A 23,024-nucleotide genomic window follows, 5' to 3' on the forward strand; every position below is an offset into this window, starting at 1 on the left:
CAGGGATAAGAGCTCCAACGATTGTTTTAAACAACGAAAGTAATCATGGCTACAGAAAGATCAACTGTTGCCAAGGTATGTAGTGAAAGAATCATTTGTGCGATACAGTTTGTTGTTGCTATGGTGGCCTTGGCAGCAATAACTTGGGTTGTTGAGAAAGTGGCTCCTGCTCAACAATTCCTGATTGCCACTACTCCAGTACCGGTTGAGCATCACTACTATACGCTTCCCTACCATGAGCAGAAGCATCGACAATCCTACCTAAATAATACATTCATTCAGCTGTTGCATCATACACACAATGCCACGAATACTACCAACTGCTGGGTATGTGGGATGATACCTGCACATCAAAAAAAAGGGGGAACACCTTTTAATCCTCTGCCGTTTTCCCATAATGGTTCATGTCAAGCTTGGTATGCACTTTTGTTTGCTTCCGGATAGCCTTCAGTAGGTGGGATTAACTTTCATCTGAATAAAGTATGCTATCAAGATAAAGATTGTTATCCTCAAGCTAAAGGGACTAAATGGGAATAGGAAGAGTATCAACCTGACAATATTTTGACTCCATATGTCTTCACGATTATGAGAACTTTTAAGAACAAGGGACCTTTTGTAATTTCTGTGACCAGAGCTAAAGCGGATTTGTGTATAAGCAGTGTTGGAAGAATTACAGTGGGACGGAGTGAATGTATTTTGACATTGGCTATTGAAGGAGCTAATAATAGTAGTTTCACATCTTCGCACAATACCTTTTTTGTCTGAGGTAATAAAAGATACTATCAATTACCTGCTGGGTAGTCTGGGGTATGTTACATATAATTTTCCTAGATATGGTGTTTGCAAGATTTTAAGGAGTGACAATGGACCTCATTTTATTGGGCAAGTTGTTGAGTATGTCTTGAAACGATTAGGGATCAAACAGAAATTCCATGCAGTTTTCGACCCACAATCAGCAGGGTTAGTGGAGAGGTAAAACGCTACTTTGAAATTGAAATTAGCGAAAATACTTGCTTCCATGTCTCTGAAATGGCCATATGCACTACCATTGGCATTGCTATCCATAAGATCGGTGCCACATTCATGATCTGGCCTTACCCCGTATTAAATCGTATTTGGAAGACCAATGAACATTTGGGGAGTTCCTAAGCCACAGCCTGTACATGATATACCCTGTGTTCTGATGAATGATTATTTGGCACAGTTAACCGACAGTTTGATCTCTATTCATCAACAGGTTCGAGAAGCGCTTCCTGGCAGATCTACAGGTGAGGCCCACGAACTCCCTCCTGGAGACCATGTGATGATCAAGGTCTTCGAGAGGTCGAACAGTTTGGAACCGAGGTGGCGAGGACCAGAGCAAGTATTACTTGCAACAAGGACAGCAGTTCGAGTGATGAACAAGAAGAACTGAGTCCAAACCACACACTGCAAACATGTGTCTCCTGCCTTGGTGGAACCTGCTGTCCTGACTGATCATCAAGAGATTTTGGAAACGGAGAAGGGCAATACTATCTCATCTGACAAATCTGATGGAGTCTTCCCGGACCACACGATTTCTGGAGCATGGCAATACCACTTGAGACCGAGGAAAGAATCTGCAGTGCTGAAAAAGACTGGTTGAGCTACCGCCCTGGGTTGGTGAAATGGAGAGCCAATGTGGCAAGGGGGGGATATCAGTCCTGCGAAGTGACACCCGTCTTGGCCCTTGGTGAAGAAATCAACGGCTGCCCGGGGATAAGAGCTCCAACCATTGTTTTAAACGACGAAAGTGATCATGGCTACAGAAAGATCAACTGTTGCCAAGGTATGTAGTGTAAGGATCATTTGTGCGACAGGCTTTGTTGTTGCTAAGGTGGCCTTGGCAGCAATAACTTGGGTTGTTGAGAAAGTGGTTCCTGCTCGGCAATTCCTGATTGCCACTACTCCAGTACCGGTTGAGCATCACTACTATACGCTTCCCTACCATGAGCAGAAGCATTGACAATCCTACCTAAATAATACATTCATCCAGATGTTGCATCATACACACAAGGCCTTGAATACTACCAACTGCTGGGTGTGTGGGATGATACCTGCACATCAAAAAAAAGGGGGAACACCTTTTAATCCTCTGCCGTTTTCCCATAATGGTTCATGTCAAGCTTGGTATGCACTTTTGTTTGCTTCCGGAAAGCCTTCAGTAGGTGGGATTAACTTTCGTCTGAATAAAGAATGCTATCAAGATAAAGATGGTTATCCTCAAGATAAAGGGACTAAATGGGAATAGGAAGATTATCAACCTGACAATATTTCAACACCATATGTCTTCACGATTATGATAACTATTAAGAACAAAGGACCTTTTGTAATTTCTGTGACCAGAGCTAAAGCAGATTTGTGTATAAGCAGTGTTGGAAGAATTACAGTGGGACGGAGTGAATGTATTTTGACATTGACTATTAAAGGAGCTAATAACAGTAGTTTCACATCTTCGCACAATACTTATTTTGTCTGTGGTAATAAAAGATACTATCAATTACCTGCTGGGTAGTCTGGGGTATGTTACATATCATTTTTGTTACCACCTGTGTTCTTAGCACCTCCATCGTATCATCGGGATTTTAAACTGTATAACGATATCTCTCAGAACAGATACAAACAAACAATAATTACTGATGAGGTTGATCAGACTGATACCACTTTGCAACAATATGTCGATTTTAATTTGGGTTTCTTCTACTTCGTGGGTACTGCATTAATCAGTAGAAAAATAAGGAGACTCACTCGTGTTGTGGAAGCTGTTACCAATCAGACAGCAATGGCACTTGGGAACATTACAGAAGAACTGCAAATTGCAAGGATTGTAGCACTCCAGAACAGAATGGTGCTCAATGTGATTTTGGCTGATTGAGGTGGTGCATATCGCATTATCGGTAGCAGCTGCTGCGTGTTTATATCAGACCACTCACCTTCAGTATACAACGCAATATCAAAACTGCATAAGATTGTTGAAGAGATTCACCCAGAGACTGGTACATGGACTTTTTCGACCTGGTTCTGGACACTATTTGCTACTTGGGGCTGGAAATTACTGACTATATTATGTATACTGTTGGCGATATTATTTACATGCTGTGCTTGTACACAATGTGGTTCTATGCTTTGCTCCATGTGCATCACTGCTTGTACACCTACCAAAAGAAATATTGCAGAAATGAAAGTACAACAAATGCTAAATAAAGAGATCACTGGGATGATGATCATCAATGTACAGGATGCATATCTATATTACCCCAGATAAACGAATGTCTTCAGCTAATGCTAAAAGGGTCATCTGTTGTAATTTGGCAACAATTGGGTTAGCATTAGCAGAAGACATCTTGTATTTAGAAGCTAATTTGTCAGTTTTTGTGGAATCCATGTTGTATGTCTATCCGTCATTTCATATGCCATGTGCTACCACGTGCTCGCCATGTGCTCTGTCCTACCTTTCTGTCCCCTGCTCTTGTATTCTGCCTAGTGACAAGGTATATTTGGCCTTTCCTGTCTCGCACATGCCCAGTTGAGCTTGCAGCTGTCTTTGCAGCTGTTCAAAGTTTGTAACTGTCAGGATTGGTTTACTAGAATTAGCCACTGTTAGCTCCACCCACTTGTTGACTGTAGGTTCCATATATGACCATATATGTACCTAAAACCTGTGTTTTGTACTTGTACCGCCTTCTTCTGAGCCCCTGTGTGGGTATAAAAGGACCATGCTCCTTCAATTCGGTGTGCTACTTCACACATTACCGAAGGGTGTTGTGTGAATGTAGTTCCACCTCATGAGGTTTAATAAACTCTGTAGTTTCCATTCCAGTTTCTGTGCCAACTTCTTCCTATTGATCTGAGGACTCTGTGCAGAGAAGGGCGAACCCCTTGCACTGGAAGGCCTTGCTGAGGCTCACCACCACAATACATTCTCCCAAGTACAGATATATGGGCAAAAATCCATTGTTTTTTTGTTCATCATGCCATTCCAGTTTGGACCCAGCCATATGCAAATCAGCCTATACCCTGAGTCCAGTAGGAAAAGTGAAGCCTGAACTGGCAGGCCAAGTCCTCCATGGACTGGAAACAAGCATCCTAGGACAGGATTTGGGCCCACGTCTGGGCATACCCGTCCCACTAGGGGTGACAAATGAAAAAAGAACAATTGATGGGCAGAATGCAGAATAATGTCTCACATCCGCCCCAGTACAGATATCTGGGCCTAAATACATTGTTTTTTTTTGCTCATAATGCCATTATAGTTTGGACCCAGCCATTTGCAAATCAGTCTTGACCCTGCACCTAATGGTAACAGTCCAGCCCGAACTGCCAATCCAGATCCTTCCTGGACAGGAAACCAGCATAATAGGACTGGTTTCAGTCTTTCAGCCCACATCAGCCAGGATAGCTGTACTTCAGTGGCATGGAGAGCACGGTACCCAAGTCTGGGCATACCTGTCCCACTCACGGTGACAAATGAAAAAAGAACAACTGATGGACAGAATGCAGAAGAATGGCATACATTCACCCCAGTATAGAAATGTGGACCTAAATCCATTTATTTTGCTCACCATGCTATTCCAGTTTGGATCCAGCCATACATAAATCAGTCTTGTCCCTACGCCCAATGTGAACAGTCCAGCCCGATATGCCAGGCCAGGTAATCCCTGGATTGGAAACAAGCATCCTACGACAATTTCAGGCTTTTGGCCATCATCAGCCAGGATAGTTTGACTCCAGTGGCATGGACTTGTTTCAGGCTTTCAGCCATGATAGTTTGGCTTAAGTGGCTTTGAGAGCACGGGGCCCATGTCCGGGCATATCCTTTACTCTCAGGTTGACAAATGCAAAACAATTGGTAGACAGAATGCAGAACAATGTCATACATTCAACCCAGTACAGAGATCTGGCCTAAATCCATCGATTTTTTTGCTCACCATGCGATTCCAGTTTTGAGACAGCCATATGTAAATCAGTCTTGACCCTGCGTCCAATGAAAACAGTCCAGCCCAAACTTTTAGGCCAGGTCCTCCTTGGACTGGAAACAAGCATCCTAGGACTGGTTTTGGGCTTTCAGCCCTCATCAGCCAGGATAGCTTGACTCCACTGGCATGGAGAGCACTGAACCGACGACTAAGCATACCTGTCCTTCTGGGGGTAACACATGCAAAAAGAACAATTGATGGACAGAATCCAGAACAATGTCATACATTCACCCCAGTACAGAGATCTGGGCCTATATCCATGATGTTTTCTGCTCACCATACAATTCCAGTTTGGACCCAGCCATATGCAAATCAGTCTTGACCCTATGCCCACTGGGAACAGTCCAGCCCAAACTGCCAGGCCAGTTCCTCCCTGGACTGGAAATAAGCATCCTAGGACTGGTTTTGGGCTTTCAGCCCTCATCAGCCAGGATATATTGACTCCAGTGGCATGGAGCGCACTGGACTGACTTCTGGGCATACCCGTCCTAGTCGGGTTGACAAATGCAAAAAGAACAATTGATGGACAGAATGCAGAAAAATGTCATATATTCAGCCCAATACAGAGATCTGGGCCTAAATCCATTGTTTTTTTCTCGCCATGCCTTTCCAGTTTGGAGCCAGTCATATGCAAATCAGTCTTTACCCTTTGCCCATTGGGAACAGTCCAGCCCAAACTGCCAGTCCAGTTCCTCCCTGGACTGGAAACAAACATCCTATGACTGGTTTCGGGCATTTAGCCCTCATCCGCCAGGATAGCTTGACTCTAAGGGTGGGCGTAAAATCCGTTTCGCGGGCGAATTTGCGGATTTTACGCGATTTCGCGATCCGCGAATCTCGCAAAATCGCGGTAAAATCCGCGAATCAGCGGGGACGAATTTTCAGCCAAGCAAGGGTTACAGCAGCAGGTGTAAAAGTTGAACCTAATTTCTTTGTAACCTTTTATGAAAGGGTTACAAACAAATTAACTTCAACTTGGACACCTGCTGCTAATTGCTTCCTGGCGCCTCGTTGCCTACTTGCAACTATTCTCTGACCCTGCTCTGACCCTTGAAGCAGGGTCAGAGAATAGTTACAAGTAGGCAACGAGGCACCTGTCCAAGGAATTAAACCTCATCAGGAAGCACTTACAGATATAAAAAACAGGAAGAAGGGAGAGGATGGCAAATACACCCATTTTGAGTTGTCAGGAGGGGTTAAACTAAAAGAGACCTTTACAGCACAATTTTCATATGCATTTTGCTAAAAATAAAAAGCTGTATGTTCTGTAGGGGCAACTCAGGAATCTGGCCCTTCAGAGATCCGGCCTCTCTTTCTTTCTCTCGTTCTCTCTCTCCCTCTCTCTTTCCCTCTCTTTCTCTCTCTTCTATCTATCTATCTATCTATCTATCTATCTATCTATCTATCTATCTATCTATCTATCTATCTCTCTCTCCCTCTCCCATAAACGACTGCATGGGTAACTTCGCTATGCAAGCGGCTTGCGAAGACGCAAAAATCCCCGCGAACACGCAAAAAACCCCGCGAACACGCAAAAAACCCAGCGAACACGCAAAAAACCAAAAATCCGCAAATTCGCACAAATTCGCGAATTTTGCTGATCGCGAATTCGCAAATCCACAAATTCGCGGATCGCGAATTCGCAAAATTCACCCAGTGGCATGGAAAGAACAATTGATGGACAGAATGCAGAACAATGTCATACATTCACCCCAGTACAGAGATACGGGCCTAAATCCATTGTATTTTCTGCTCATCATGCTCTACCAGTCATGAACTGCCAGTCCAGGTCCTTTATGGACTGGAAACAAGCAACCTATCACTGGTTTCGGGCTTGCAGCCCTCATCAGCCAAAATAGCTTGCCTCAAGTGGCATGGAGAGCACAGGACCCACAGGACCCGTCCTTCTCGAGGTGACAAAAGCAAAAAAGAACAATTGTGTATCTTTTGCTTTCTTGCCCTAAGTGCGCCAGGTATCCCCAGACATGGGTCTTGGGCTCAGTGTGCCACTTGATTCAATTTACCCTGGCTGATGAGGTATGAAACCCTGAAACCAATCCTAGGATGCTTGTTTCTGGTCCAGGGATTACCTGGCTCGGCCGTTCGGGTTGGATGGTTCCCATGAGGCACAGGGTCACGAAGGATTTGCATATGGCCAGGTCTACACTGGGGTGGAATGATGAGCAAAAGAATTATGAATTTAACCCAGATCTATTGACTGGGGGTTAATGTTTTTATTTGTACTGCATTCCGTCCATCAATTGTGTGTCCTTTGCTTTTAGCTTTAAGTCACTACAAAGTGTTTATTCTTTAAAAATTCTTATTTCCTTTAAATTCGTGTGGGATTTTTCTTGTGCAGTGTTTTCATTGTATTACTGTTTGTGTGCTGCTTAACTACTTTAGACATTGCATCTAAGTTAAGCCTGACTGCTTTTGTGCCAAGTTTCCACAGGATTAAGCAAAGGTCAATTTGGTGACTATTTTGGTTCACCCTGACCGAGATTGTGAGTATTAGGACCCCACTCAATCATCAGCCAAATTTCACAAAGTTATCACATGGGAATTGTAAGTGTACATACCAAATTACTACCAGCACAGTGCTATGCAATTCATAATCAGCCTCTATATGAAGTCTAGAAATGCAGGGAATTCTGTCACATATTTGAGACCAAATAGGATTTCTACATGAAGACTCAATGTTGTACTTCTAGGAAAATGATCACCATAAACAACAATGAGATCTGAGACTTAAATAAGGAGACTCATCATACTCACTATTGCTTAATATTGACCTGGACTCCTACTGTGTGAGCTTCAAAAAAAATCTGAAAACAATTGTAAAAGATGTACCTTTTGGGGGATTCATAGAACAACTCACAGGTATGCCCATTGTAGATGATATAGGTTTACGGTGACTCAAAAGAAGGTATGAGTACTCATTTGAAGAATTACAGTTACAAATGCAGCAAGACAAAACCCTGAAACTAAGGGGTCGATTTATCCAAGAATTGCTCCAGTACAAAAGTCATGCAGAATGATGGAGCCTGTACAACGTCTTTATCTTCTATATACTTTTATAAGACATATTTTGCTTTGGAAAGTTAATAGTTGTTTGCACTGACCTGCATTGCTTTGCATAAAGGGAACATCCCATGGGTGGTACATGGACCTACCCATACTCCCATCCATGGCTTTGGATGCAAAGTATTTGCTAACATTTGCAGACAGGGATTTGTACAAAAAAAACACTACCTTAAAGCAGGCATTAACTATGAAAATATGCTAATTTCTTCTAACTTCTACCAGATTGAATGTCAGCAGCATTGTACAGCACTTAACCTATGTGCTAAATGTTTTAAAGTGTGCTTTAGCAAAGTATTGTGTACAGGAACGGCAATCGTCCAGTATAAAACCAATGCAAACAATTACAGAAACACCTTTGCAAATGGCGCAATGTGCATGCATGATGCGAGACAGCCTCAAAGCGTACCACACTGAGGAGATATGCGGTTTCCTGCTCTCTCCTTCTTGCACAGAGCAGGACAGCAACTTGTTTGTTGTGCTATAGTTGACTTTTTTTGTTTTTTTCAAATCTTTATTCAATCTATGTACAAACAGATCATAAAAACACAATTTCATCGGTTAGGTCACAATAAATAATTTATATAAAACCAAAGACCATTAAAAGATTGGATTAAAAAGCTTATTTAGCCTTTTCTTAGTTAAAATCAAGATTGTCTGTACATTTTAATCTATGAATACTAAAAATTCATAGCAGCGACCCCATCGCCCTTCTCTTTCTCCAGCTAGCCCACAAGAAAGATGCTACCATAAAACAGACGTGGGGATTGGGAAGAGCTGTTAAAAAATATAGTGCCACCCTGCATTGCGAGAAATGTTGTTGCCTTAAGATTGGAGGCAAATCCTGCAAAACAATACTAAATGTAGGTCAGACTGAGGAGAACAATTGTCACACAGGCAGGGGCTCAAATCTGCATGCCTATACCTCTTCTCTGAGAACCCGAACATCAGGGAAATCAGATTCAGGCAAAATAGCAACAGAATGAATCTGTTTTGAGATACTGTAACTTGGGAAAGGTAACAATAGCCTTCCTCCAGTCTTGGCTGTTTTAAATCGTAGACTGCAAGTGCCTGTAAATGCCTGTTCTTTTCCCTGCAATCGCAATTAGCCTTCTGTAGATAAAATCAATTATTTTCTGTTTGGGGACTTCCCTACATAGTGAGGGGTCCCTAAAAAGTTCTCCCTGCCCTATTGCATTTAGTTCTGCCTCCAAATACCTGAGCCATCCAATCCTGCTATGTCTCTCGAGCCCCAAGCAATCACCAATTATGTGTTGGGTTAGTTTGAGAGTTCTACTTCGCCAAATCAAAAGACACAGCAGGATAGGTGCCATTCTAAGAGAGTCATCCAAGGCTATAGTTAAGTAAATATCTCCTTAAACGCCAAAAAGACACATAGGTTCTTTGTAAGACATCACAAAGATAAAAGAAGTAGTGAACAACAGCATACCATGGGAATATCACAAGCAGAATACTGAACATTGAAAGCCAAGTGAGGCATGGACTCGTCCTCCTGTTGCAAATTAAGCTGTTGATTCTCCACAGTCAAAATTCAAGTGCAAGATGCGCTTCCATCAATCTCCTTGTGCTTTTCTTGAGTCTACATGGTTTGCTCCATTCTCCTTTTCTTAGAAACACCTTCATGCAATAGAATGGACCCCATATTGTGTACATTTCACCTGCAAAGGGCCCTTGTTCTTTATTTATGTCTTATCCATTAACATTGGGAAGAGTCAATAATGCATAATGGCTCAGTCAATAGAGGTTTTGCATTTAATTCAGTTATTTGTTTATTTTCTTTATTGTATTAGTACTTTAAATGTTCTTAATGATTCATCTGGGTACTTTCCAAACACAAACTGGTACTGCAAATTAAATCAATTGGAAAAAGAACATTTATAGGACATTTTATGATGCACATGCCCTAAGGTGTAAACGTTCAAGCAGGTACAGTATGCAGGGCAAGATGACCCAAGTAAAAGTAGATTAGTGCGGATCAGTAGTATCAACAACCTGTCTTTATGGATGGGAGACAGTTCATAACATGTCCAATTCCCAGGATTCGTAGAGCTTACTAGGTCAAGTGTATGATGGGAAACATCCTTTACAATGCGGTGTTTACACCGCAGGGCCTTTACGACGCAGCCATCACAACGCAAGTCATTACTACGACTTGCGCTCGATGGTGCTCTTGCTCAAGGAATAGTTTAATTTTCTATTCCAACACCTTATCTACTGTTACCTGGGCTGGAGTTAGAATAGAAAATTAAAATATTCCACAATCCAGCGCCCTCCAACGCAAGTCGTTGTAACGAATTGTGTTGTGATAACTGCGTTGTAATGGTAGCGCGGTGTAAACAATGCGTCGTACTGACATACATCCGTGTTTAATACCTGGATTTATCTATTCAGTTTCTGCAAAGCCGGATTTTATAAAACAGTCAATCATACATTTTATTTTCAGAAGCACATACATGTATGATTGGGAACCATTGGCATGATTGATTGTAGTTAAAACACACTCCTCAGCCCCCATAAAAAATAATAAAAAAGGACAATTGTATGAAAAGCCTGAGGTTAAGTTGCCAGTTAAAACTACTGTTGAAACATTTGGAAATATCCACTCTTCAAAATAGAATAATTTAGTCGGAGGGAAGATCCTAGGGACAAAAAAGGAAAAGTGTAATTTTAATATGGTATTTAGTGTAGAGTTACTGCACTTAGGGCCCGATGTAGGTCGCCAATTACCCGTCGGTAACGGCCGATTTCGGCCGTTACCGAGCCAGTATTTGGGATCTGACATGTAGGTAGGCTTAATTTACAGAATTTATTTTATTTTTTATTTATTTTTTACACTTATAAAGCGCGCTATTGCCAATCGGCGTCCTGGCGCTGAAGTGATAATTCCAGAGAAGCGAGAATCAAGGTACTTATTGGGAGAATAGCCATGTTTTTAGCTCCTTCCTGAATGCCAGGAGATTTGTATTGAGTTTGAGGGAGAGAGGAAGGGAGTTCCACGCCATCGCAGCTCCCCTGACAAAGCTCCTTCCGCCCCAGCGTGCCCTCTTGATCCGGGTGGTTTTGACCAGCCCCAAACTGGCCGACCTCAGTTGTCTACCTGGTCTATACCTCTGAAAAAGATCTTGAAGGAACACTGGGCCAAGGCCATGCAGTGCCTTAAAGACAATGCAGAGGGCCTTGAACCTGATTCGCTTCCGTACCGGAAGCCAGTGAAGTTTAACCAGTTCCTTGGAGACTGAGGAAAATCTGGGCAAGCCCCCAATCAAGCGGGCGGCCGCATTTTGTAAAACTTGAAGTTTATTAAGCACTCCCTGTTGTGCCTCGAGAAAAAGGCTATTACAATAGTCGATGCGAGATAGAACGAGGGCTGTCACCACCGACTTTCTACTGCCCTCAGGAAGGTAGGGTAGAACCTTTCTGATAATTCTCAGAATGTAATGTACTGAGGAACTCATCGCATTGACTTGGGGTTTAAAGGTGAGAAGGTTATCAATGACAACCCCCAAATTCTTCACCTTTGTTACAGGGATGGGGGGAGACCCCATATCAGTGGGCCACCAGTTAGGGCTCCAAATATTAGTACTTGGGCCAAAAATGATCACCTCTGTCTTTGATGAATTCAATTTTAAACAACTTTTTGCCATCCAGGAGCTGACTGCAGACATACAATCCTGGAATCTGCCTGCCACCTCCCTCTCAGTCCCCGGGAGCACCGAGACCACAATCTGGGTGTCGTCGGCGTATGATGTTAACTCAAACCCGAAGGATCTGATTACTGGGGCAAGGGCGGCAACGTAGATGTTGAATAAAGTGGGGCTTAGGGAGGATCCCTGCGGGACCCCCCCCGGGAGCTCGAAAGGTCTTGATTCATACTCCCCCATGGCCACCACTTGTACCCGCTCCGTTAAAAATGACTCCAGGAGCTTAAGTGCTTGGCCTCGAACCCCGCAGCCCTCCAGCCGATCTAATAACAATGCATGGTGGACAGTATCGAAGGCTGCTGACAGGTCTAGAAGAATCAGCACTGCCTGGCCCCCTTCGTCAAGCACCTTCCGGATCTCCTCTGTGGATTTGATAAGAGCAGTCTCGGTGCTGTGACCCTCTCTGAAACCATGTTGTGCTGAGTCAAGACCTTTTGAATTGCGCAAAAAGGAGCAGAGTTGGGAGTTCATAATTTTCTCAACCAATTTAGCAGGGAGTGGCAACCTGGATATTGGTCTATAGCTATTGGGGTCCGAAATGTCAAGGGAGGGTTTTTTAAGGAGCGGGCTAATTGAGGCCCGTTTCCACCTCTTAGGGAAGTTACCTTTCTCAAACATCAAATTGAAAATCCCTGCCAGTTGGTTCGCGATGGGAGCAACCGCCAGTTTTGCAATAGAGGTGGGGCAAGGATCGTAAGGTGAACCTGATTTGGTGGCTAGCAACAGTTTTGCTACTTCCTCAGCCTCCACAGGGTTAAAGGTAAAGAGAGTGGCCCCCGTAAATCCCGCATGGGAGTTCCCATGAGGAGTTTCAAGGAGGCTCTGGGCCACCTGAGGTTCAAGAGAGGTGAATATTACCTGAACTTTATTCTGAAAGAACTTTGCTAAGGACTCACAGAGTTCTGGGTTGGGCGGGACCGTCACCGCCTTCGGAGAGGCGAGACTGGTGACGGTATCAAAGAGTTCTTTTGTTGAGTTCTTAGCCTTCTCAATGCGGTCCGTAAAGTATACCCTCTTCGCTTGCCTGATCTCATCTTTATAGACCCTTTGGCCGGCTCTAAGCCTTTCCTTATCATACTCGGAATAGGTGGACCTCCAGCTCCGTTCTAGTTTTTTACATGCTAATTTAGCTTCTCTAAGGACGTCCGAGTACCAGGGGGCTGATGGCGCCGACCTAGCGGGTCGACATCGTTTGGGGGGGGCCAGCTTAAGGCAGGCGTGATCAATCCAGTCTGTGTACTCAGAAGTAGCTGTATTTACGTCTGTCGGTCGGGCTGGACCAGAGGCCAGGAGCAACTCCTCCAAGTCTGTTCCTTTGATGTTTTTCCAAGGCCTACACATACTGCTAGTATGACCCTCACCTGTCACTGTTTTAGCCTGAGGAATAAGGATGGCGAACCGCACCACCCCATGGTCTGTCCAGGGTAGAGGTTCGGCTATTTGAAACATAAAATCAGAACTGTTGGTAAAGATTCCATCTAAAGTGTGGCCTGCCTGATGGGTTGGACCTACTACCGACTGGATCAGGCCCACTACAGAATTGGCATATTTACCGATTCGGTTAATTTACCGATTCTGTAAAATACCGAATAGGTAAATTTACCCAATCGGTAAATACAGATGTAGGTGGCACTGAAAACAGTGCCACAGGCCATTACCGATTTGTTATTTACCATGTAATACTATTACATGGTAAATAACGAATTCCAGTGTACATGCACATCTGTGCATTTACATCTGTGCCATGTGGCACACAGACATGCCCTAAGGGCATGTATGTGTGTCACATGGCACACAAAGCAAAATCAGGGGTCCAAAAGGGTGCCAACATGACACCCTGTCACCCTTGCAAAATCGGTAATTTTACCGAATCGGTATTTACCGATTCAGTAATTGACATTGATTCCAATGGGCCTGTAGGCCCATAGGAATCCATGACAGTTACCGAATCGGTAAATACCGATTCGGTAATTACCGAATCATACAGATTCTGTAAAAATTAACAAATTTTTGCCTTCATCTGATTTACCGAATCTAGAATACCAAATCGGTAAAATTCGGTATTCTAGAGTCCGTAAATCAGATTTACCTACATCTGGGCCCTAGTGCCCTTAAGTTTTTAAATGATCTTCTCTTGAACGCTTTACAACCAGCCACCCATCACTTATTTGTATCCTTCAATGTGATACCCCAAACACAACAGATATGCCCAGGCATGCAGGGTTCCTTGGATCAGCTGTATTCATATCAGCTGTATTCATATAAATGTATTCAAGCGTATGCATCTCAGTCTCTAACTTTTTGAGTATGCTACGGATGCATTTCAGTATGCCATTGTGTTGGAAAGATCAGTGTTACGCATTGAGACTGGTTAGACTTCCCTATGTGATAGTCTTAAAATGACCTAAGTACATCCTCTGGATCCACACTAATACATCCCTAGCTCCTACCTGGTAGTGTGGCACAGAGCAGTCAGGCATTACTGGAGAAACATTTGTTGAACCATTTCAAAGTGCCATCATGAACTACATGAAATTGACATGTCTCAAGAGTAATCAGTCACTAATGTATAATAATTAAGATGATTTTTACATAAATGTATACAATAAAATGAAGATAATCGCATGAGTATAACTGGACTTATGGATTGTACAGAATTTCGAATAACCCGTCCCCATCACCCACAGTAGACAAAAGGCCTGCCATAATCTGAAACAACAAGACATCTCGTCCTCAAAGCCCAACCCAATGTATGTCTATAGAAACAAGGTGCTATTTGGATCCCTCTGTAATATGGCCAGTCCTTCCATATTTGTAAGTGTTTTTGAGGGTAGCCCATTGCTTGATAAATCAGGTTGTACTGCCCATATAGAAATCCAAGCCCTTAACCCAGGTCTCTTAATAGAGGGCATCAGCATTCTTTTTTAGCCACCAGGAGGCCCAACCAAAGTAACCCTTTTTGCTATCTATTGTACCCCGCATCACTTCCAAACACCCTGACCCCCCTCTTCACTGGCCTCCGCGCTCGGCCCCGCACGGACCCCCTCTTCCGGGGCCCCCTACCTACGCCTCCCTTCCAAGGGCCGCCATGAGCCTAGAGCCGCCCCTGCCCACATTGTCTGAAACATGCAGAATGACAAAACTATTTTTTGTGAGGGCAAATGCTCTGTTGCAAGAACTCCTATGCGTTGCCACTGGAGAAATAGTGCTATATTTTATGGCAGCATACCTGTTGGTGCTCAATGACTGGTGGTTTGAGGGGATCGGACATCTGGCATAAGTCGTGGGAGGATGGGTCTTAGGGCACAATAGCCCTATGGTGTGGTAGAGCTTTGCTAAATGATGTACCCTAAGTGAGTGGTGCTAGATACATGGAAAAAAGTCACAAAGGCTCCATGATGGGAAGGCAGAAATACACTAGAGCAGGGGTCTCCAAACTGGTCCTGGAGGGCCGGATCCATGCCAGATTTTTAAAATTACTACATGTATCTCAATGGGGATATCCAAAAAATCTGGAATGGATCCGGCCCTCCAGGACCAGTTTGGAGACCCCTGCACTAGAGACTCTGTTGTGCTGGGGGATAAGAGTGCCCCCAATGGCAGCAATACAAGTGTTCAAAAAGTAGGATGCTATTGGCATCACAATGCTCGGGTACATCCTCAATAAGAGGTTCTTTAACACCTGTTCAAAATTGCAAATTCAGTTTTTGGGACCAAATTGTAGGTGGGATAATAGTGTAAAGATATATTTCCAGTCCACAGAGTCAAAAGCTTTTTTGAGGTCAAAGATGAGAAGGGCTTGATGTCCAGGCTGGCTGGCGCTTATCTCAATAGCGTTGTAGAACAATCTGATATTATACTGTGTGACCCTACAGAGCAGAAAACCAGACTGATATGGATGTAACAACTTCCCGTCATGCTCAGGAACCTATTGGTCCACACTTTAACCCAGATTTATACCTCTGTGCTTAATAAAGAGATCGGCCAAACTCCTTAAAATGGGTACCTGCCTGACCTGGCTTTGGGAAATCTACAATGTCTGCTGCCACAAGAGTCCTAGATACTCAACCCTTCTTCAACGCCTCTCTGAAGGTCTGTAATAACAGCGGACCTACTTGGGACCACATGAGTTTCAAGAATTATGCTGGGTACCTATTGGAGCAGGCACCTTGCCAAATAGGCTGCTCCTATTTCCTCTGCAGTGATGTTGCCTCCAGTATCTCCCTATCTGCCACATCTAGCTTAGCTATCAGGAGGTCGGGTGTGAAGCACAGGAGGTCATCCCGGACACTTTACACTCGCCTTTAGTAAGAATCAAAGGCTTGTGCTATATCCTTGCCACTCGTCCCCTCTGCAAAAAAACGTAATAACAGTTCGCTAACACGGTCTTCTAAATCTATGATTGTCTTTTTGGACAAGTGTTTTGGGCCACCCTTATAGCTGATAATGTCTCCATGCATGGTGGCCTTTAATGCCTCCGACAGGACCTCCAGGGATGCCACAGAGCCTTTGTTTTCTTCTAGATAATCAATCAATCAATCACTCAATCAATCAATCATAACACTTGTATAGCGCACTACTCACCCGGAAGGGTCTCAAGGCGCTTGGGGGAAGGAGTCCGCTACTGCTCGAACAGCCAGGTCTTGAGTTGTCTCCTGAAGGCGAGGTGGTCCTTGGTCAGCCAAAGGTGGATGGGGAGCGAGTTCCATGTCTTGGCCTCCAGGTAGGAGAAGGATTTGCCTCCGGCGGTGGCTCTTCGGATGCGTTGTACGGCGGCGAGGGCGAGGCTAGTAGACCGTAGCTGGCGGGTGGGCGCGTGGAAGGTTAGGCGGTCGTTGAGGTACTTGGGGCCCAGGTCCTGGAGAGACTTGTGTGCGTGGGTGAGGAGCCTGAACGTGATCCTCTTGTTGACGGGAAGCCAGTGCAGGTCCCTAAGGTGGCCAGAGATGTGGCTGCGTCAGGGGATGTCCAGGATGAGTCGGGCGGAGGTGTTCTGGATGCGTTGGAGTCTTTTCTGTAGCTTGGCTGTGGTTCCGGCGTAGAGGGTGTTTCCGTAGTCTAGTCGGCTGGTGACGAGGGCCTGGGTGACCGTCTTCCTGGTTTCAGTCGGGATCCATCGGAAGATCTTGCGAAGCATGCGAAGAGTGTGAAAGCATGATGAGGAGACGGCGTTGACTTGTCTGGCCATCGAGAGGGAGGAGTCCTGGATGAAGCCCAGGTTGCGTGCGTGGTCTGTTGGCTTAGGAGCGGTACCCAGGGCTGGGGGCCACAAGGAGTCGTCCAAGGCGGAGGGTGATGGTCCCAGGATGAGGACTTCCGTCTTGTCTGAGTTCAGTTTCAGGCGACTGTTCTTCATCCACTCGGCGACGTCTTTCATCCCTTCGTGTAGGCTGGTTCTGACGGTGTCAGGGTCTCTGGTGAGGGAGAGGATCAGCTGGGTGTCGTAGATACATTTCCCCATATGACTAGAGGCCTCTCAGAAGTCCCCATCCTGCAGGCAACAGTGCCTTCGGCACCATCCCCTTGGCCCCCATGCAAATGTAATTTGCACAGGGGAGTGGTTTGACAAGCCTTGCGCCAAGTTCAGAGCATTTATAATTTTATGACTCTTGGCCATCGGAAGTGTTAGATAACCGCTGGATGATGTGCTTGGCAGACATCAAGCAGGGACACATTATGCACGAAGTTTGGAAGGGTAGTTGGCATCAGCACCGCTGCTGCTCTGGTGGACAAGCAATCAAGAACAGGGTTATGAGCATCGTTTAGATCACTCTCCAAGAACAACAAGGGATGTCAGATATTCCATAAGAAGCTGGCTCAAAAACACTTTAAACTTTTAACCTTTGGCACCTTGAACACTTATAGTAGGACTTAATAGAAAGAGGTCACTAGAGGCACATATAACCTTGCAGACTTTTGATATAATGCATGCTGCCTCCTGGGATCCGGAGACATATTAAGGTTAAAGGGCATACATAAAAAGTAATGCTGTTACCTTGCTACTCATAGTGAGGGCCAAGTTTAGTTCATGCAGTCTGCAATTGCAGGGCTGCTGTCATCTGTGTACTCGGATCGCTCAGGGTGGCACAATTAGTGCTTTAGTCCCTGGTGACACCTTTAACTCATATGCCCTGGCTACGACCGGTACAATTACCAGAGACGTATAAGCTGGTTAGGGTCCTTGTCAATTGGGGATACAATTGTTTTTTTTTATTGGGTTTTAATATGCCTTTACAAAAGAAAACCATCATAGATCAAGCCTTTACATCCACCCAACCCCCCACCCTTCCACTTTCAATATTACAATCCAGTAAGTCGGTGTCAGAAATGGCAAATACAAAAAAAAAAAAATTATTATCCGATTATACCATGCACCTGGCTAACAAGCCTGTAAAGAATTGTTTTTCATAAAAGCACCTTCTGGCCTAGATACATTTCATTCCGCACTGAGTACAAAGTACAATTTGCAAAGTTGTATGTCCTCTTTACAATTTATTTTCCTGTAAAGTGACCTGTGCTAAAAGTGCAAAAAGTGCATACAACACATAGAATAACACAGGGCAAAAGCAACATATTAGTGTGCGGGCCAGTTTTACAGAGTAATCTATCTCGCCAACTAGCAGCAGAGCCTGACCGCGCGGATCGCTTGGAATTCATCACAAAAAATAAATACATTCACAAATGGCAAGACTGTACAATATGATTCCCCCTTTCTTTTTCCTTGGACTACTTACAAGGGGATAGTATAAGTCCTGAACCAACATTTTACATCGTGAGACTCATCATGTCATTGTTATATAAGGTCATATAAGTCCAACCCATTCAAATACGCCGGTAGATCTCGTTGCCCATCGCTAATCGGTTAAGCAAACAATATTTTGCTGATACCTGGATCCGCTTGAATCATTAGAGGTTTGCGATCTTTCTTAAGTTCATTAGGTATTGACCTGAGAAAGCATCTGAACAGAGGCTCCCAGATGACGAGTCCCTTGTTTTGGCCTGCACACCCTTGGCATAGATAGCCTTCTCCAGGTTGACTATTGATAATAACTGAGCCAACCAGTGTGCAAATGGCGGAGGGTTTGGGTCAATCCAGGCAGAGGTTATACATAGCCATTGCTACAAAAATTAGAACCCCACCTTCCCTTCTGCTAATAGAGTCTTGAATCCCCAGCAAGATAGCCGTAGGGGTGAGCACAGCATCTTGTTATAGTACTTACCCAAGGATGGCTTGTATTTTGGTTATCAATGACCCTAATTCTGTACTTGAGACAAATATATCCACAGAATCTGCACTAAACTCTGAGCAGCAAGGACAAATCGTACCTTTGCTTGTACCTCTTTTAGCGATTCTGCTGGGCGTGAAATATACGAAAAAAGCAGGTTTTATAAAATTGTGCCTTTAAATTGGCCGACAGTAGATCGATATCAGCATATTGAAAAGCTAGGTAGAAGGTATAATCAGCAATTTCTAGTTTCTGCTGCCATTTATTAGATGTTATGGCCATATCATCAGGCATGAGTCTATTCAGCAAGGCGTAGATAGACCCTAATCGAGGAGAGGTGGGTGCTGATAATCTCTTTATGAGTTCATGTTTAACAAAGCCAGAGGGCCCACTATTTCTATGATAAAAAAGTCCCTAATTGCAAAATACTCATAAGCCCCATTCTGACCCAGATCAAATGTGGTTCAAAATGTAAAACCCCACTTGAAGAAAACTGATCCCCTTATGTTTTTTTTACCTGAGCTGAACCATTCTTGAATAACTTAAAAAGGTTATCTTTGACCTCTTAAATCACCATAAGGGTTGTTTAGACTGGTGCAAGGTGCCCACTTTAAAAGTGGACCGGATATATCAGACCAACTTCTCACATATGCTGTGCAGCAGTTGGGTTTCAAGCCTGCATTGTTTTACCAGATAAATCTTTTATTGATTAACTGAAGAACCACTAGTACTAGGTACATATAATACTAGCTTGGAATAAATAAGTTCTACTGAACTTAGGGATGGGTAAGTCAAGGGTCTAGCATAGCCTTTGCCCATCCTCAGCGAGTTTAGATCCCATTAGGTTTGATAGGTGCAACACATAGCCACACTTACATTGTCTGCAAAGCAGATGTCAGTGGCTCAATGCCTGCTAGATACAGCGAGCTTTCATTCCAGGAATTAAATGCCCTGTGTGCCTCTAGAAAGTTGAATACAGGGAGAAGTGCCAACACTCAATGCCTGGTAGATGACCTAAGGAAGACTCCTTGGTCAGATGAACAGGACAGAGTTGGTGAAGACTGGGCAAACTCATTCAACACCCTCTGCATCCCCATTGTTGACTTTGAGAGGAGCAGGGTGTCGTCCGCAAACATTAGTGCGGGGAATTTGGATGACAATATTCTCGGAGCATCCAGGTCCTTGGCAGCAAGCAGATCATCAATTAGACCATTTAAAAATAAAGAAAAGAGGGTCGGGCTAATACACAGCCTTGCCTGACCTCTTTCCAACGGGAAAAGGCACTGTTAATAGACCATTCTTACCATATCTTACCCTAGCATATGTATTCTCATGGAGGCGTTTAAGTTGGTAACAAAGATATGGCGGAAATCCCATGTCCAGAAGAATGTTCCACAACTGGTCACGGTCCACCATGTCAAACACCGACTTCAAGTCCACAAATGTTAGATACAGGGTCCCCCCTTCCAAAACTACGTGCTTCAATTAAATTAACTGGAGCCTAAACAATTGGTCTGTGGTCGAAATTTTATATCTGAATCCAGCTTGTAATGGAGTTAAGATATCTCTGTCTTCTGTCCATTCCTGTAATCTGCCCAACAGTATCCTTCTCTAAATTTTCTGAGTGACATCAATAAGACTGATTGGCCTGTAATTCTCAGGCTCAATCGGGGACCCTTTTTTAAAAATGGGGACAATCTCCTCCCCTGCCCATGTCAGTGTACTGGAAGGCCATGAAGTATTTCATTAAAGAGCAATAATAGATATGGTGCCCATAATGTCTGCTCGTTTTTGAACAAATCCCCTGGGACCCTGTCCAGAAAGGGTGCCTTATTAGGTTGTAGATTTACTAGAGCTGATAATACCTCACCCATATTAAATGGAGGTATTTCCTGTTTCAATTCAAAATTAAAATTATATTGGGGTGCATTTCTATAATTTGTGACAAAGCACAAACCAGAATACAGTTCTTTAAAATATAAATACCTGGATTGTTCATCCATGTTAGGGTCAATAGTGATCCTTCCTTCGGTTTTACCGGTATGGACCAAATTCCAGAAAGATCTGCTATCCTTAGCGTCTAAAGCAGTCCTAATGGCCAGCCATCTATCTTCCTCCCAATCTAGTTTGGCTTGTTTAGTTATTCTCCTAAAGTCAGCCCTTGCTTCCCTAATAAAATCCTTGTTGTTCCCCTTGAGTGCAAACAGCAGAGCCCTTTTTGCTGTCATGCAATCCCTACAATACCATAATGTTTTATCAATGCCAGATTTCTGTTTTTGTGGAGTATTATTAAAAAAGATTCTCCTAAAATCTGAACCATTTTCAGATGGATTTCCCCCAAATTTACTCTTGGGGCCTGAATTCAGTCTATTCTCCATAGTGCCGCTAACCTTCTCTAGCAGTGGAACAATACTTCTATAGAGCTTAGACAAAGTTTCTGGGGACTGATTAATTTTTGCCCACCTGATCAGTCTCCCTCCTTGGGCAAATTCCAGGTTATTGCATTGCACAGGCTCTCCAAGGATACCCACTCCTGCCAGCTGGAAGTCCAGATTCATCACTAGTGGGTTGTGGTCGCTTTCAGGGCGTAACTTTAAATTAACTTTAAAATCAACCACATTATGCCAGACCTCCAAACTAATCATTAAATAGTCAATTGTTGATTCCACAACACCTGACTGAAAGGTGGGATGCCCCAGGCTGTCTCCAATAAACCGCCCATTACATACCCTTAAGGAATAAGTCAGAATTAGGGTTGTTAACTGCAAGACTAGGGGAGTCCAACTCCTAGTGGGATACATATTAGGAGGGGGAATTGACCATGCTGAATCCTCATTGCTACTTATGACTTGTGCCATGCCATTAAGGGGCTCGTAGTGGCAATTCAAAGTCCCCACCATTTATGAGATGGATGCCCCCCTCAAGTGTACCGAGAAAATTTGTCAAGGCATCTATAGTAGCGGAGGTGGCACCATACTGAGCTGGCCTAGAGTAGACGTAATAACAGCTTTGACAGGAGGATGCACATAATATCTGGAGAATGCGTATCTACACGCCTTATCTTGCATCCCAAATGGGTACCCACTCATATACAAAGTCCCCCTGATGGTCTACCCATAGGCCCCTTAAAGGCTGCTTCACAGTAAGCCACAAACCCCACTCTATACTGAGATCAATTGCCCACATGTCCTGGAATAGGCAGATCTCGTGTCCCTCGATATAGGCTCCCCAATCTGGTTGGACCATTTTAGACACCAAACCTGCAATATTCCAGGATAGGATTGTTAGGCCTCCAGTAACCAAACTTTTTTCCCGGTGGTGGTTTATCCCATGCATCTCAACCAATCCCTGAGTTGCAATGCCACTAATTCCCTTTGAGCCTTTGACCTGGACAACATGATCGCAATTGGATACATCAATGTCAGTAGGGCCCGCCCCCGCCCCAGCTGGCATCGGCAGTAGTAATAAATCATCCGTTATCGACCCCTCCTCAACATTTAAGAGAGTCCGAGAGGTAGAACCCTCTCCAAGAGTCTCACTGAATGTTAAACTTTGTTTCAGTGGAGCATTCATACTAGTGGACGTGGGAATTAGTTAATCCACCAAATCTAAACCACTAAATCTGTTATAACTAACCCTGTTCCATTCATACTGGTCATAATTGGCCATGTGGTTTGAAGGGGAATAAAAATAACCTAGGTTGTGGGCCCTGATGGTGGGGCCTGAGGATCTCATTGGCCACACACAAACATGGCCCACAGTTCTCGGGTCCCTAAAATTTACAACAATACAGTCCCCCACTTGATTTTTTGGTCTGCTTCCCACCCAGCTCACTCTCCTTACACACAGTATCTGGCCATTGACTTCTCCCGGAAGGGGGCTTTTATTATTAAGCCAGTATATCGATTTGTTTTTAAGTTGATTGTGTGTTTTGTTCTTCCCATAATCCAATTCTGGCACCCCAGTTAGTATTACGACATACCGTGCACAGTCTGGGGGTA

Source organism: Lissotriton vulgaris, chromosome 4_2, assembly GCF_964263255.1.
Source record: "Lissotriton vulgaris chromosome 4_2, aLisVul1.2, whole genome shotgun sequence".
Lineage (NCBI taxonomy): Eukaryota > Metazoa > Chordata > Amphibia > Caudata > Salamandridae > Lissotriton > Lissotriton vulgaris.